A 19426-nucleotide genomic window follows, 5' to 3' on the forward strand; every position below is an offset into this window, starting at 1 on the left:
TAATTGAAATGCACTCTCCGGCTCAGAGGTCCATTCGTACTTCTTCCCTTTTTGCGTTAACGTTGTTAATGGTTTAGCTATTCGGGAAAAATCTTGAATAAACCTTCTATAATAACCGGCTAAACCCAAAAATTGGCGTATCTGCGTTGGTGTCTTAGGAGTCTCCCATTTTTCAATGGCCTCAATTTTAGATGGATCAACCTGAATTCCTTTGCTACTAACAACGTGATCAAGAAATTGTACTTCTTTCAACCAAAATGCACACTTAGAAAATTTGGCGTATAACTGTTCCTTTCTTAACAATTCTAATACCAACCTTAAATGCTGCTCATGCTCTTGCTCATTTTTGGAATAGATGAGAATATCACCAATGAAAACGATAACAAACTTATCTAGATACATACTACAAACTCGATTCATGAGGTCCATAAATACAGCTGGTGCATTCGTTAATCCAAACGGCATGACAAAAAATTCGTAATGACCGTAGCGTGTCCGGAAAGCAGTTTTTGGAATATCTTCTTCTTTGACACGTAGTTGATGATAGCCCGATCTTAAGTCGATTTTCGAGTACACACATGATCCTTGAAATTGATCAAATAAGTCGTTAATTCTCGGTAGTGGATACCGATTCTTGATAGTTAACTTATTTAATTCACGATAATCTATACACATCCTAAAAGATCCATCCTTCTTTTTAACAAATAAAATTGGAGCTCCCCACGGTGAAGTACTTGGTCGTATGAATCCTCGGTCCAGTAATTCTTTTAACTGACTCTGAAGTTCTTTTAACTCAGACGGTGTAAGTCTATATGGAGCACGGGCAACCGGTGCAGCACCTGGTACAAGATCTATTTGAAATTCTACAGACCTGAAAGGAGGTAGTCCCGGTAATTCTTACGAAAATACATCGGGAAAGTATCTTACTACATTTACATCGTTAATATTCTTCTCCTTTTCTTCAACTTTTTTTACATGTGCTAGGATGGCATAACATCCCTTTTCTAAACTCTTTCGAGCTTTCAAACAGCGAATGAGATTTAGGTTTGGGTTACCTTTATCTCCGTAAATCATTATCATTGATTTATCCTTTCGAGGAATACGAATTGCCTTTTCAGCACACACCACTTCGACTCCTACTTTGGACATCCAGTCCATGCCGATAATTACATCAAAACTTCCTAATTCTATGGGTATCAAATCAATCTTAAATGTTTCTCCGGATAAATTTATTTTACAATCACGGCAAATTTTATCAGCTTTAATTAGTTTACCATTAGCTAACTCAATCATGTACTTAGCATCTAGAGGTAATGATGAACAAATCAATTTAGCGTAAAAGTCTCTACACACGTAACTTCTATCGGCACCAGTATCAAATATAATACATGCTGATAAGTTATTAATGATAAACGTACCCGTAACAAGCTCCGGGTCTTCACACGCCTCTCTAGTATTAATAATAAATGCTCTTCCACGTGCAGATCCGTTATTCTTCTCTGGATTCGGGCACTGGCTCTTATAATGACCCTGTTTCCCACACCCATAACAAGTAACAGTGGCCAAGGCAGTTCTATTTGCATTAGTGGCAGGAGTCTTAGTGCCATTGGTATTTGTAACAGGAATCCTACAATCTTCAGCAAGATGACCCCTTCGATTACAATTATCGCACACCACATTACAATAACCAGAGTGATATTTGTGGCATCTATTACATAAAGGATTTCGTCCTTTGTAACCTGAGCTTGAACCACTACCCACACCTTGCGTAGTTTCTTGTTTCTTGTTGGATTGTTGATTACCTTCCCACTTTCTTTTATTTTCTGATGTCTTGTCATAGGTGTTCTTATCCAGAATAATCTGGTCCATCAACTCGTTTGCCATGGTGATGGCTTCGTGAATAGTCTTGGGTTTCGATGCTGTAACATTTGCTTTGACATTTTTAGGCAAACCATTTTTGTACAGTTCTATCTTCCATTCTTCGGTTGGTACCAATTCGGGACATAGCAAAGCTAATTCCATGAATCGCTAATTGTAGTTGGTGAGTTCAGTACCAACAACTTTCAGGCTTCGTAATTCAGCTTCCAACTTCCTAACCTCGTTCCTTGGACAATACTCGTTGATTAGCATTGTTTTGAATTCTTCCCAGGGAGTATCATAACCTACATCTCCTCCTACGGCGTTCACATAGTTTTTCCACCACGTGAGTGCACTATCTTGTAAGGTGCACGATGCATACTTGGTCATGTCCTTCTCAATACAACCACTGATTTTAAATACAGACTCAATCTTTTCGATCCACCGGGTTAAACCAACCGGCCCTTCTGTTCCACTGAATGATGAGGGCTTGCAACCTTGAAAAGTTTTGTAAGTACATCCCACACGAGGATTTGGGTTAACTGTAGCACCTCTCGCAGCCTCGACCCATAACATTCTGTCGTTCACTCGCTGATTGATTAGTTCCTCAATTTCTTGTTCCGTCATTCGGTTCAATCGCGCCATAATCTTCAATAAGAATGAAAAAAATAATTATTCACATAGAATATTATAGATGTAGTATGTATTTACAGTACATCATAGCTTATTAATAATATGAACCAGTTATTATTATAAAAGCCTTTTCTTCTTATTAGCGTTTTATAATTATATCTAGGGTAGTACCTACCCGTTAAAGTTCATACTTAATAGCTTAGTACGAAAATCAATTACTACCACCCAAATAATACTCAACCATGGAAAATTATTGAATTTCACACTTCACTATTTTACATATGCTTATCTTACATCAAACATTAAACAAACCACACTAGTAATATTATACAAAATGTTATATGATCACATGGTTTAAAACAACAGCGCATCATTTAACCCAAAACGTTTGTGTTCAAAGAAATCGATTAAAGGTTATCTTGACTGTCTCCCTGCGTTTTGGCTGAGGGGCTGAAGAACTGGATGCCAGGATAGAACTAATAGGAATAGCGGGAATAGGGGTGGAAGTGTCTGGTGAAGTTGGCGCCACAACATCCTCACTAAACTCGGGATTTGGATTTTCCAATTCAGTAGCCTTTCGTTTCTTTCCTCTTTCGAACTTGTCTTTCGTAATTTCCTGTATTTCTTCCTGCTCAGGATCACTTTCCAGTTCCTCTTCAATTGATTCATCCGAAAATTGTGAGTCTTCCCCAAAGGTGTCGTTTTCATCATCGGATAGGTTAATGACTGGAACACCATCTGAAGATTTTGGTTCGGAGTCACTGAATGTGATAACAAGTTCTAAGCCAGACATCTAACACATAATAACTAGCATGTTAGTACCACATAATATTTACATATTAATTTTTAACCAACAAGGATAAGCAATAGTTTTCTAAATCAACACGGTCAAAGTCCAGACTCACTAATGCATCCTAACAAACTCGATAAGATACACGAATGCAAATTTTCTGGTTCTCTAAGACCAACGCTCTGATACCACATGTCATAACCCGTCCTAAACCATAAGGACAAATATAATAACATATTATTTCATCGCGAGGCATTGACCTCTATATGCGACATTTTTCAAAGAAAACTACATTCGTTTTTACAATACAAAACATAACTTTTATTAAAAATACAAAGTTTAAACAACATAATAATGATTATCGTTTAGCGATAATATTAGCCTTACAAACTTTACATGTGATGATAAACAACATGATTTCCAACGTGTTTTACATTACAACTTCTCCGATATGCAGTTTTATTTTTGACACAAATATGCATACTCAAGATCTTGCTTAAATTCAACATGTTGCAGCGGAAGCTTTTAGTTATCACCTGAGAATAAACATGCTTAAAACGTCAACATAAAGTTGGTGAGATATAGGTTTAATGCCGGCAGCGTTATAAATATAGACCACAAGATTTCATATATAAACGTTTTAATAAAAATATTCTAAGTTGTTGAGCACTTGATAACCATACTTAACATTTAATCAACGTCGCATATTCCCTTTATTATGAAATCTTACTACACCGTACCAAGTGTAGTCACCGAAACGAAGTACTGTGCAACCGTTGAATACTGGTCGTCCAGTCCGGTTGGGGTTGTCAGGCCCGATAGATCTATCAACAGGATTCGCGTTTACAATACCTCATGTAAATAGTAGTTACCAAGTTACAGGGAAGTATGCCAGTGGTAAAACTCAACGTAGAATATATATTTTTAATCACTTGTGTCCATAACATAAATCATAAAATGCATGTATTCTCATCCCGAAATATTTAGAGTTTAAAAGTGGGACTATATACTCACTTTTGCTTTGAAGATATTTAACACGACTTGGTCTCCGATAGATATCACGAACCTAACCATATATATAATATATTAACATATTTTCTTTTCAAATAATCGTTACATATATACTTATAATACTTTTAATATCTATTAGTCCGTAGTTAGCAGTCCGATGTTAGTGGTCCACAATTAGTTGCTCATTAAAATAAATAAAGACCCCCATCGTATTCGTATTGATCAGAATTAATCTCGACCCCTGGTACCATGTTGTCAAATGACGTGTTGCGTACAATCATGAGGTCTTATGATTAATCTTTTCGTGTTGTTTACGGGTGGTCCTGAAATATATAAAATCAAATCATAATAAAATATCATATTAATTAGCAAAGATATGATTAGTTTGGTTTTTGTCAAAATATTTTCGTAGCTAAACTAGCTTCGGATACCCGATTTTGTTTTAAGGTGTTCTTTGTAAAAACAAGTTGTATCTTGTTAAGTTAGCATATCATTATGATACATTACAGGTCTTGAAGTATTTTAAAAGTCAAGTTAGAAGGATCTATTTACTTTGCAAACAAGTTTGAAATCATTCAAACTATGTTCTTGTTGTTATAATTTATAACTCAAAATAAAATAACTATATAAATATGAATCGAATAAGATTATGAATAAAGTTACTACCTCAGGTTACTTGGATAAAGCTACTGGAAAAGATAAGAAAAATCTTGGAATCAAAAGAGTGGTGGAGTGGGATTGAAAGATTGGAAGTAATCTCCTTGAAATCGGATGACTATATTGATACGTTCTTGAGTAGGTAAATGAAGAGAGATTAGGGAGTGAATTAACTTGAAAGAAAATTGGAAATGAAATTGTATGTGTGTGTGTGTGTGTGCAAAATGATGTGATTATGGGATGAATATATAGGAGATTTAGTTTGTTTTCTTGCATATAAGTCATACATGAGGTTAAATGGTTGATTCCCACATGTAACATCATGTCTAGTGGCTGATCATTGAAGTTTATTGTTGGTATATACTAATAGTAAATACGTATAGAAGCTGGGTATGATACGGTTACATATACCCTAGATATACTTGTAGAAATTTTGAGGAAACGGAAAGAGAATTCAAATATGGACGGGTTTATAACTGTAAAAGAGGCTCAAAACCGGGCTTTTATTTTGGGTTAAACCGGGCCAAAATAAAATTTTAAGACATTTTTAATAAAGCAATGTTAGCCCAAAAAACAAATTTCCAAGCTGACCTGGCAGCTCGACCCCAGCCAGGGGCTTTGCCCCTTGGACCCCTCCAGGGGTTGCCACCCCTTGGACCCCGCTATCGGGGGAGCTGCCCCCGAACCCCCGTCATGATCAAGATAAGTTCAAACAAGTGTGCACTCCACACTTTCCCAAACTTGTTCGCTATTTATCAAGATTATTTTGGTTAACAAATTAATCCCATTACACTTAAATCATATTGGTGACATAAATCACCAACACATTATAAATTATAAGTATATATGTCAAAGAATGTTACATATAGTTATCGTTTTGAAAACTTAAGTTAGTGATCTCAAAGTATACCTATAACTCATTGTTGTTAGTACACAATGAGACGTTAAACCATCCTTAAATCATGTTAAATATGTATAGATATGTATATATACATAATCGTATATTTATCGTGTGTTATATAGTTCGTGATATCATCAGTCAAATTGGACGGTCAAACTTTGTCTAAAACTCTTTTCAAAAATATAAGTCTCAACAATTTAGATTGCTTATCATGTTGGTAAGGTTTAATTTATGTAAATATTAATCTTATAAGTATAGAATGATCGGAAAAATCCGGGTCATTACAGTATTAGTTTTTGGCGCCGCTGCCGGGGAATTGGTATCAGGCAATACAGCTCTCTATCAAACTTATTCACAAGCATTTAGTGGTGTCTAAGAAAGACAATTATACACGAACTTGGTTGTTGGATTTTCCGAACAGTCGCCAATTATATTGGGACCAAAAGGAACCTGCCTCTCCGTAGTCGGCCTGGCCACTTGGTTTGTTGAATAATTTGTGCGGAGCTCTGTTACCGAAATACCAGGGAGTCAGTAGCCAGAACCAAAAACATATTCAACCATAAGGATAGTTAGTTAATTAAAATTAGATTACCTTAAATTAGATTACTTTAGACTACCTTAGATTAAATTAGATTAAATTAGATTACCTTAGAATTAGACTACCTTAGACTAGTTTATATTACCTTAGATTACTTTAGAAATTTAGTTTATTTGCTAAAAATTAAAAACAAAAGGCATACCCAGTGTATGACCCAAACCCGATCTAGACCAGGGCCGTTGCTATTCGTGCCTGATCCAGACGCAATAATCTCTAAAGCACGCAAGGAAGCACGAATCAGAAATCAAATGGCGCTATGCGTTACTTTAGCAGAAAATACCAAACCCTCGATTGAAGGTCGAGGAGGACCGATCAGATTTCTAGAGATTCAAGGACACTCGTTCGAGTTAAAACATCACATCATCCAGCTCATTCAGAATAGTTGTCAGTTTCATGGATTACCGAATGACGATCCTAATTCTCACCTTGATAAATTCATATCTCTTTCGAACTCCTATAAACAGCCAGGGATAGGATAAGATATAGTCCAGCTATACTTGTTTCCCTATTCTCTCACTTATCATGCTCAAACCTGGTTCGAAGGACTGGAAAAAGATTTCATCACGTCATGGACGGAGATGGCTACAAAATTCCTAACCAAATATTTCCCTCCGTCTAAACAAACCAAGCTAAAGAATGACATCATTAACTTCAAACAAAGTTATGATGAATCTCTTTACACTGTATGGGAGCGATTCAAAACCCTGCTGAAGAAATGCCCTAATCACCAGCTAAAACGGTTAGCCCAAATCTGTACCTTCTACAATGGTCTTACGGTAAATCATAGGATGACGATCGATGCAGCAGCTCAAGGGAATCTGATGAACCAAACCGCAGACGAAGCATGGGAGTTGCTCGAGAACATGACAATGCATCATCATGACTGGAACAGTGGTGAAACAACTTCATCATCTGCCCCACTCTCTGCACTCAACAATCAAATGGAGGCCATCAAATCCCTCACGGATAAGATGGAATCTCTCGCTAAACAACTCGGAGAATTGAAGACGCAGCCGCAGCAGGTCCACCAAGCTCAGGCTTGTGTTAATTGTACCAACCCGCAACCCACTAAAGAATATCAAGTTGAGTACGAAAACCCTAACGGTTTGGTCTGTTACGTCCAATACCCAGCTCGTCCACCAAATCCCGGATTCAATCAACAACCTATGGTTAATCAATTTCAGCGAAGCAATCAACCTTTTCGCTATCGCTATCCACATTATCCAGCTCTGTGACGACCCGGAAATTTTTGACCAAATTTAAACTTAATCTTTATATGGTTTCGATATGATAAGCAAAGTCTATTAAAATTGAATTTCAAATTTTTGAACTGTGTTCATATATTCAATTACCCTTCGACCATTCCCGACGATTCACGAACAATTAATTGTAAATATATATGTGTGTATATATATATAAATAATAATTTGAAATATAAATTGAAGTATTATATGTTGTTGTTATTAAAATTAATAAATTAAAAAAAGAATATTATAATAGTTATTATTTAAAATATATCTATATATATAAATAAAGTATAATAAAAATAAATATTAAATGATTGTAATACTCGTTGATGTTCCGATTGATATTAAGCAAGTTATATTCAAACTTATATGATTTTAATATAAATGGTGATCCGAAAATGAGTTCTATAAATTTTAGGCTTACTAAAAATGTATTTAGGAACCATTTGTTGAATTTTGAAACTTTTTATATTTTACTTGGGGTTGGGAGTGAATAATTACTGTAATTTTTTATTTAATAATTTATGATTGAATTTTATACCATAATGACCAAAATAAATAAATATAGTTAATTTAAAAATTTGGAATTTATCTGAGTACTTTTTATCCGCCACTGATTTATCAACGGAGTACGATAATGCAGTCCGTGAAAACTGTCAGTAGAAAGGCTGCTGAACTGTTGCATATTGTGAATCATGTGAATTGTATTATTATTATATTATTATTATTAATTATTAGTGAGACTTTACAGTTATATATATCACCACATACTACCTCTTTCTTAATATATATATATATATATATATATATATATATATATATATATATATATATATATATATATATATATATATATATATATATATATATATATATATATATACACGCTTATTATTGAGTGAATGATAAACCTTCTGCAACACCCATTTGACAAACATCAAACATCACTAAACTTTTCCCTTCTAGTTTTGATGTATCATTTTTGTTATTTGTCTATCTTATTCTTCACTTACAAGAACCCATTTGTTTACTAAAACCATCCATTAGTTCTCTCTCTCTCTCTCTCTATATATATGTATGTATGTATGTATATATATATATATATATATATATATATATATATATATATATATATATATATATATATATATATACATACATATACATATACATATACATATACATATACATATACAACTACACTTAAATATATAACATATACATATTTATATATATATATATATGAAACATGAGATATTGATTTACTTAAACATCGCTCGTTCGTCTCTTTGATCACAACCATCGAGCTTCAACCACCGGCTAATATCACCTCCCTTCACCACCATAAGATTCACGGTAATGACCAAACAACCACAATATTTAACCTCTTTATCTCCTATTATATATACACACATATAATGGATATACACCTTGAATGTATCAACCATCTATCTCCATCATATACCTCCCTCTCTTCTTCACACATAACCATACACCACTATGAACAACCATCACTATTTTTATTTCGGACACCATTAAACCTCCAAACCAACTCTCACTCGTTACTTGCTGCTACATCAACTCGAACATAACCAACCAACCACAACCCACTTGGACGAAACCCACTTAAACCATTACTGTTTTTCGTTTCAATCGTCAATAATCCATCACATCGTAGCACCTTAAAACCGCCACCCTGACATCTTAAAATCACCACTTCAAACCCATTAACCATTGCTCGAATTGCTACTGTTCCCATTCTGTTTCTGTTTCAGTTTGATCCACCAAACCGTCACCCACACCACTCTCCTTCTTTATTTTTTTTCGTGAACCATCATCAACAACCACGCCACCACCTCACCATAAACCACCACCAACGTGATCATTGTTCCTGCTGGCCGTTTATTTCTGTTTCTTTTTGTCCCATTGAAAATCACCATCACCTCACCATATTTTTTTCCCTTTCCGGTTCAGGCCAACACCAACACGAAACCATTTTTTTTTTTACTGTTTTACTTGTTCCAGCTCAAAACCACTTACTGTGTACCTGTACGTTTATGTTATTATTTCTGTAAATGGTTACAACAATGAAATTGATGATGATGTATGAAGAAGAAGAAGATGAATAGTAATAACGATGATCGTGATAATGATATGCGGTGTTGTGATGATAAATGACGATCATAGCAATGATAATATTATAATATGATAACGATGGGATAGATGAATAATGGCAACCGAAGAACGTTTTTTTTCCTTTATCTCCTGTAGAACTCAGATTAGGGAAGTTATAGGGCTACTGGATCACTTAAATGGGCTTGTGTAAATTGGGTTACGAAAATTTTCTTGTTGGGCCGAGGTCTAACATTTGCTGTAGGGCCAAAAGAGTTCGACTATGATGATGGTTTATAGGATTTAGTTTATGATTCAAGTAAGAAAAGCTAAAACAGAGTGATGGTTGGGTGGTGTGTCGGTTAACCGAGAGGTCTCGAGTTCGAGCCTCGTTCAAGGCAGTTATTTTTAGGAAAGCTTTTTAAGGTAGTTCTCATGTTTTAAAAATTATTATTATTATTATTATTATTATTATTATTATTATTATTATTATTATTATTATTATTATTATTATTATTATTATTATTGTTATTATTATTATGATTATGATTATTATTATTATGATTATTTTTGTTAGTGTTAGTATCATATCAATAAGTAACATAATCATTATTATCATATTTATTATTATAAGTATTATTATCATTAAAACTATCATTATTACTATTATCAATATTACTACTAATATTATTATCAATATTACTACTAATATTATTATCAATATAAGTATTATTAGTAGTAGTATTATTATCATTATAGTTATAGTTATTAATATAAATATTAGTATCATTATTATTATTAGTAAAATTATTATTTTTATAGTTATTATTATTAGTATTTATCATTATTAATATAAACATTTTTATTTAAAAGTATCATTTTTACTAAAGTTATCATTTTTATCATTAATATTAAAAGTATCATTTTTAACTCCAATATCATTATTATTATTTTATCATTACTGATATTATTTTAGTATTATTATAGTTAAAACAAACAAAAGATATATGTGTGTGTGTATATATATATATATATATATATATATATATATATATATATATATATATATATATATATACACACACACAAAAATATATTCAAGACATATAAGATAACAAAATTTATATTTTCTGTTATTTATTTTAAATATATAAAATGAATATATGAAACATATAGGTTATTAATAAAAAAAATGATATAACTAATAAATTTATATATATATATAAATTTGTTCGATTACAATTATATATGTTAATATATACATAAATGATATAGGTTCGTGAATCCGAGGCCAACCCTGCATTGTTCAGTTCCGTCGTATGCATATTTTTACTACGAAATACAGTATTGTGAGTTTCATTTACTCCCTTTTTAAATGCTTTTGCAATATATATTTTTGGGCTGAGAATACATGCGCTGCTTTTATAAATGTTTTACGAAATAGACACAAGTACTTGAAACTACATTCTATGGTTGGATTATTATACCGGATATCACCCTTTTTAGCTTGGTAGCCTAAGAATTTGGGAACAGACCCCCAAATTGACGCGAATCCTAAAGATAGATCTATCGGGCCTAACAAACCCCATCCAGGTTATGGATGCTTTAGTACTTCAATTTTATATACAGATGAGTGTACCTGTATATTTGGGGATATTCTAGATGCATTTGTTAATGTCGGTTACCAGGTGTTCACCATATGAATGAATTTTAATTCGCAGGTTATGCGTACTATTTTATTACACAGGTTATGTGTAATATAAAAAATGAAAATCTTGTGGTCTATTAGAATTATGGAAATGATCGATTATGATAAACTAATGAACTCACCAACCTTTTGGTTGACACTTTAAAGCATGTTTATTCTCAGGTATGAAAGAAATCTTCCGCTGTGCATTTGCTCATTTTAAAGATATTACTTGGAGTCATTTATGGCATATTTCAAAAGATGTTGCATTCGAGTCGTTGAGTTCATCAAGATTGATAATAAGTCATTCATAGTTTGGACATATTATGAGATAGTATGCATGCCTGTCAACTTTCGTTGTAATGAAAGTCTGTCTTTTAAAAACGAATGCAATGTTTGAAAAATTGATCATTTAGAGATCAAATACCTTGCAATGTAATCATATGTTATTGTATTCGTCCTTATGGATTAGGACGGGTCGCTTCATGTGGTATCAGAGTGGTGGTCTTAGCAAACCAGGTCTTGCATTAGTGTGTCTAACTGATAGTTGTTAGGATGCATTAGTAAGTGTGGACTTCGACCTTAGCTGCATATTACAAGTTTTGTTTATCATTCCTAGTGGAAAATTACCTGCTAATCATTCCTAAGTCTAGACACGTATTACTGCAATTATTGCATAGATAGTGTAGAGACAAATTCATATCTTAGCGTATCTGTTACTGTAAACTTTGCCTGACATCTTCCGTAAAGTCCTCCGTAACTTATGGGATTTAGTATTATATATCCATATGTAAGTTATGTATTGCAGGATACTAATCAACGTCCTATATTCTATTTCATATCAAAAATCCTTTGTCTAACCGTGCAAGATGAAACTCGCAACTAGTTCAAATTCCTCGGATTCTGATAGCTATTCCGACATGAATATTCACCTGAGCTCCGAAAGTAGTGTGACCGGAATGGATCAACCAATTAGTCATCTTCAATTCTGGATGAATTGGGGATGAGTTTGTAGTCAACTTGATCAATGGAGACAAGAAGAAGGCGATCGTTTCCACCCACCAAATTTCCCGCTTGGTGAAGAACCTGAAGCACTTACCGGTGAACCAGTCCGAAACACCATTTTCACCCTCATTTCCAGAATAGCTCGCAATGATTATATATTATCTACAATTCTAATCCATATTCATCTACTCGTTCCAACCACCAATCATCCTGGAGTAATGGAATAAGTCGATGAACTTCGTGCTCGAGTAATAGCCTTGGAGTATTTGGTGAAAAACTTACAAACGCCAACATCAGCACCGGCAACACGAATTCCACCAACAACACAAGCCTCAACACCACACGTCTCAACATCACAACCCGTATCTCGAGCATAACCTTCGTTCTACCTATCGTTCTACATCATTTATCTTCGTTCGACATGGCGATTATGTAATCTCTAATGTTTTAGAGATTATATATTCTTGTTCTAACGGTAAAGCAAATGAGATTAATATCATATTAACTCATTAAATCCATGATTACATCTGAAGAAAATATATATGTATATATGTTTTCATAAAGATTGTAATTAAAAATTCTTTTGTACAAACTGTTAATGGTGAAAATATTTTAACGTGTAGGTAATACCCGAGGAATATTTAGATTTCACATTAATAAGTTACATTGTACATTCTTCGAATCTGATTCAACAGTTATATACTATCCTACTCACATCCACAGATATACGTATCCGTTCACCACAGAATAACTATTTTCATTCAATTTCATATTTGGATTTTGAATTATCAGAATCCAACAAGTGGCATAATGAAGAAAACATTGGACAAAATAAAAGTTGTTAGAAACAAACAAATTAACTATGAGAAATTTTGTTAAGAATCCACGCTAACAAAATCCTAGCTAACTGTTCCTAGCTAACTATTAATTCCTTATTACATTTATTTATCGCAATTTATTTATCGCAATTTTAATTCTCGCAATTTTATTTATCGTCATTTAATTTCTGTTATTTATTTTACGCACTTTATTTATCGTCATTTAAATACTGTTATTTACACATTTTAAATATCAGGACACGTATACAAGGTTTTGACATATCATATCGACGCATCTATATATATTATTTGGAATAACCATAGACACTCTATATGCGGTAATGTTCGAGTTAGCTATACAGGGTTGAGGTTGATTCTAAAATAATATATATAATTTGAGTTGTGATCAAGTCTGAGACATGTATACAATGGGTCACGATACGTATAATTAATTCAAATATTATATATATGAATTATTGAACTACTAACTGTGGACTACTAACTGTAGACTACCAACATTGGACATTTAAAATGAATTAAAATATTGATTATAACATATGAAACTAAACATTACTTCAAGTTTACCACTTGACTTCATCTTAAACCTCATTTGTTTCTGGACGATTACAATCTGCGTTCAAACCTTTCATGATTCTTGAAAATACCACAATCGAGAGGATGAACCAACCGCACTTCATCTACGGAAGGAAAGAATTATGCATATAGTTATGCACCTGAAAAACTCTTGAAAACTGAGTAAACGTTTTATGACAACCCGGAAATTTTTTGATTTAATTTAAACCTAACCTCGACAAATTCCCGACCATTCACGAACAGTTATTTGTAAATAATAATACATTAGTATTAATTAATATTATTAATATAGTATTTAACAATATTATCAATATCATTATCATCTACAATTATCATTATCAGTATTGTTATTATAATTAAAAATAATATTATTATTATTATTAACAGTATTATCATTACTAATATTATTATTAATGATATAAAAAATATTATTATTATCAATATTATTATTATTATTATTATTATTATTATTATTATTATTATTATTATTATCATTTTTATTATTTCTTTTATTATCAAATTATTATTATTAATATCAATTTTTAACAATATAATCATTAATTATTATCATTTACAATTATTATTATTATTATCAGTATTATTAATATTATTATTATTATGAATATTAATAAAAGTATTATTATTATTAATATATTTAATAATAATTAATAATAAAAAGTCAAGAAATAGGTACTATCTGCTTTCTTTTATTTTTTTTATTATTCTTTCTTTCCCTCTGTTCTTGACTGTGAGAATCAAAGACATCAGATAAAAGCCAAAAACAGTTACATATCGATATCAGCTTCATTTTTATTTATTTATTTCATACCTGCTTTATTTTTTTAATTCATCTTCCTCCTTAATTAGAATATATCGACCCACATTTTCTTTAAATAACGATTAAACATCTCAAGTTCTTTGCATCCACAACCATTCAAATGTTTCATCATCATTATCAATTATCGAATAAACTGAATCATTATTTATATTCAAACAGTTCGGTACTTCTGTTTCAAAACATTTATCTCAATAAATCGAATTCAAATCCATTTCAAAATCTAGAAACGCAGTTCTGTTAGGAATCCCATATTTAAATTACCTGCAAAAATTCAAGTCCCAATTCCTTTTATCGAGTTTGAATTTCGAGGTCAAACTTGTAAGTCAAAAGGTCAACTTAATTGTTCATCACCAAATGCGTTCTTGTTTCGATGTTTTCAGTTAAATTAAGGGTTTAGAAAGTTTCCAGGAAGGATTTAGAGCATAGTTCATTTAGGATTTGTGATCTAAAACGTTCTAGAAATTGATTTTTGAAGTTTGAGTTCATCATCGAGTTATTTTGCTTCTGCTGCTGTTTAATTCCATTTTTATTCTTTCTCTCATTTTCTGTTAATCTCAATCACCCAATTAAATCGTTTATATATTTTTCTAAATTCAAAATCCAATTCGTTAATTGCTGTTTGGGAAGTCCTCTGATCGATTTAAGAATTTAGAAGAAAAAGAAGAAAGTAGAAAATAGAAAAAGGCGTTAAATAAATTTGGGTTGTAATAGTTAACAAAAAAAACAGATTCAGTGTAACGGTTAGAGGGGTGTTCGGGTTTACGAGAGGTCACAGGTTCGAGTCATGGCCACGACATATATATTTTTTGAAGCCTTTTTAAGGTAGTTTTTCAATTCTAATATTAATATTATGATTATTATTATTAAGGGTATTATTATTATTGGTGTTATTATTATTATCATTCATTTATTATTAATATAATTATTAACATAAGTATTAGTTATTATTATTATTATTATTTATTATGCTAATACTAAACTCCATATTATAATTATCATTATCATTAATATGATTATTATTATCATTACCATTATTATTACTAATAATATTGTTAGTATTATCATTAAAGTTATTAGTTTCATCATTACTAATAAAATTATCATTTTTATTACTAAAAGTATCATTTTCAGTATTATTATCATTATTACTATTATTTTTACTAGTATTAATTATTATTACTATTAATAATATTATTATCATCCTAAAATTTATTATTATCATTGCTATTATGAAAATTAATATAATATTACCATTTTTATTATTATAATTAACATTAGTATTGTTATTATTAAAATTATTATCGTTATTATCATTTATACAAAAAAAATTAACATTTTTGCTATCATCAAAACTATATTATTATCATTTTTACTACTAGTATTATTATTGTTATTACAAAATAATACAGCTATTTATTCATTATCATTATTAATATTATTTTATCAAATAAATACTTATAAATAGAATATATATAAAAGTATATATACAAAAATATATAACAATTGAAATAAATAAATTTATTCGATTACGAGTATGTGTGTTAATATATATACTTGATATAGGTTCGTGAATCCGAGGTCAACACAACTCTGCACTTGTTCAGTGCCATCATACACATATTTACTACGAAATACGAAATACAGTATCGTGAGTTTTCATAGTTCCCTTTTTATCTATATTTTTGGGCTAAGAATACATGCGCTACTTTTATAACTGTTTTTATGAAATGAATACAAATACTAAAACTAATTTATCGTGAGTTTATTTGATTCCCTTTTACTCTTTACATTTTTGGGCTGAGAATACATGCTCAAATTTTATAACTATTTTACACGCTAGACACAAGTACCAACTTTAAACTATGCTATACCCGGTTATGTCCGACTAAATCCCTAACCGACAAGTATAAACACAACTTGTCTTTGGGGCAAACTTTATGAACAACTTTTAGATCTGCGAGATCTACTAATCGGTCCCTGCGAGACCAAGCTTATGAATAACTTTTGGATCTGCGTGATCTACTAATTGGTCCCTGCGAGACCAAGCTTATGAACAACTTTTGGATCTACGTGATCTACTAATTGGTCCCTGCGAGACCAAGCTTATGAATAACTTTTGGATCTGCGTGATCTACTAATTGGTCCATGTGAGACCAAGCTTATGAATAACTTTTGGATCTGCGAGATCTACTAATTGGTCCCTGCGAGACCAAGCTTATGAAAAACTTTTGGATCTGCGAGATCTACTAATTGGTCCTTGTGAGACCACGCTTATGAACAACTTTTGGATCTACGTGATCTACTAATTGGTCCCTGCGAGACCAAGCTTATGAATAACTTTTGGATCTGTGTGATCTACTAATTAGTCCATGTGAGACCAAGCTTATGAATAACTTTTGGATCTGCGAGATCTACTAATTGGTCCCTGCGAGACCAAGCTTATGAACAAAAATCTTGTGGTCTAACACTATTACTGAAATCATTATTTATGACAAACCTATGAACTCACTCAACCTAGTGTTGACTTTTTAAGCATGTTTATTCTCAGGTACTTAAGTATTACTTCCGCTGTATATCTGCTGTTTTGATGATGATTGCTTGCTATGCTTGGAGTCTTCATCACATATCATACCAATTAAAGACATTTAATGCATTGTTCACTAAATACAATGTAATCTATTTATCGTCCACTGCAAAACTCAATAAAACGTCTCATATAGAGTCGTTCTCGTTTATACAACTGTGATTTGATATATTTAGTGACGTTATTCTTCCAGGCCCTATTTGGGGGACGTCACAGATTGGTATCAGAGCAGTTTGTTGTAGAGAACCAGGATTGCATTTTATGTGTGCCTTATACAATTAGGTACCTTAGCAATGTAGGACTACAACTTTCCTTGACCATAGTGCCTTTAATTGTTGCCTTTAGCTGATAAATGCTACACTATACTTTAGAAACTTTACTTATCTTAGAATGCCGAGTCAATCTAAGAACTCTGCTCACTTTCCTAAGTACTATCCAATTCCGCCACCGCATTTAAATGCAACACCATGATTTCAGAAATTCTTGACATTTCTATGTCATTTATCATGGTTTTGTGTATTACATATGTATTACATGAAACATTATCCATGATTTTTGAAACTCCTATAATTGTTACTATTCATACTCAAACGTATATAACTCCCTGTTATATATCACATACCTATATGCCTTTATGCGTCGGTTTACGAACCGGAAAATGTCATTGGGTTATCACAGTATACGAATTGAAAGTCTTTAATTGAAAGATTATTAGAATACATACTTATCATTTTATGATCTCGACACGTCATACTGCCATTATTGGAGTATAGACAAATCATATCTTATCATATCTATCCCAATAGACTTTGTCTAACACTTTTCCTAAATTTCCTCCGTAAATTATGGAAATCTTTTTGCTATATATACGTATTCAAGGAGACGAATATATTATTCAGTATCCAACACTTATTTCATATCAAACCCTACTCAAAACACATAATATGGATTCTTCGAACTCCTCGAGCTCCAATGGCATTGTAACCAGAACAAATGAACCAATCAGCCATCATCTATTCTGGATGAATTGGGGATGGGTTCGTAGTTGACTTAATCAATGCAGAAGTGAAGAAGGTGATCCTTTTTACTCACTACATTGCCCTATTGGTGAAGAACCTGAAGCACTTACCGGCGAACCCGTTCGGAACACTATTTTCACCCTCATTTCTAGGATATCCCGTCACGATTATATAATATGTGGAATTCTAGATCTTATTCGTCCCCTTGTCCGAACCGCCAATCATCCCAGTATAATAGAAGAAGTTAATGAGCTTCGCGCTCGAGTGGTGGCTCTGGAGAATATGGTGCAATATCTACAAGCAGCAGCATCACCAGCAGCATAACCAGCACCAGCAGCATAACCAGCACCACCAGTACCATCAGCATCGCCACCAACAGTATCAGCTTCACCAACAACAACATCCACATCTCACGCCTTAACATCACACTCAGTACCTCGGATATCAACATCTTACGCCCCATAGATACCAAGGAATATTAGTAATAATGAGTTAAGATGTATTGACTCATTCTTCCTGAAGGATTATATATGTATACTTTATATATATGGTTTAGAACAATAATAAATATTTTCGTACTAAGCTATTACGTGTGAATCTTAACTAGTATGTACTACTTGGTTAATTCATATCACTAATATGCTATAATGTACATCCTTCGTTAAGGACTTAATAATCGTTAATCACTGCTTCAGCACAATAAACTCCATTCCATAATAAACCAAGTGTATTACTCAAATACATGATTGATTGTATACTTCCATTTTCGATATACTCGAAAATTTTTAGAAAAACATTATTCGTGTCTTGTGAATTTCACAAGAATTTCACGAGCACCAACATCATATACTGAGGTATATTAATAACAATGAACGATGAAGTATTGATTCATAACTTCATTAGCGAAATATTTCGCGACAATTATGAAATTTCTAAGATTTTGGAGATTATTAATTCTCGTTTCAACAGCAAATCAAATGAGTTTAATATTATATTAACTCATTAAAACCATGATTACATCTGAAGAATATATATACGAACGTATATCTTCATAAAGATGGTAACTAAAAATTCT

This window comes from Rutidosis leptorrhynchoides, chromosome 9 (genome assembly GCF_046630445.1).
Source record: "Rutidosis leptorrhynchoides isolate AG116_Rl617_1_P2 chromosome 9, CSIRO_AGI_Rlap_v1, whole genome shotgun sequence".
In the NCBI taxonomy this organism is placed as follows: domain Eukaryota; kingdom Viridiplantae; phylum Streptophyta; class Magnoliopsida; order Asterales; family Asteraceae; genus Rutidosis; species Rutidosis leptorrhynchoides.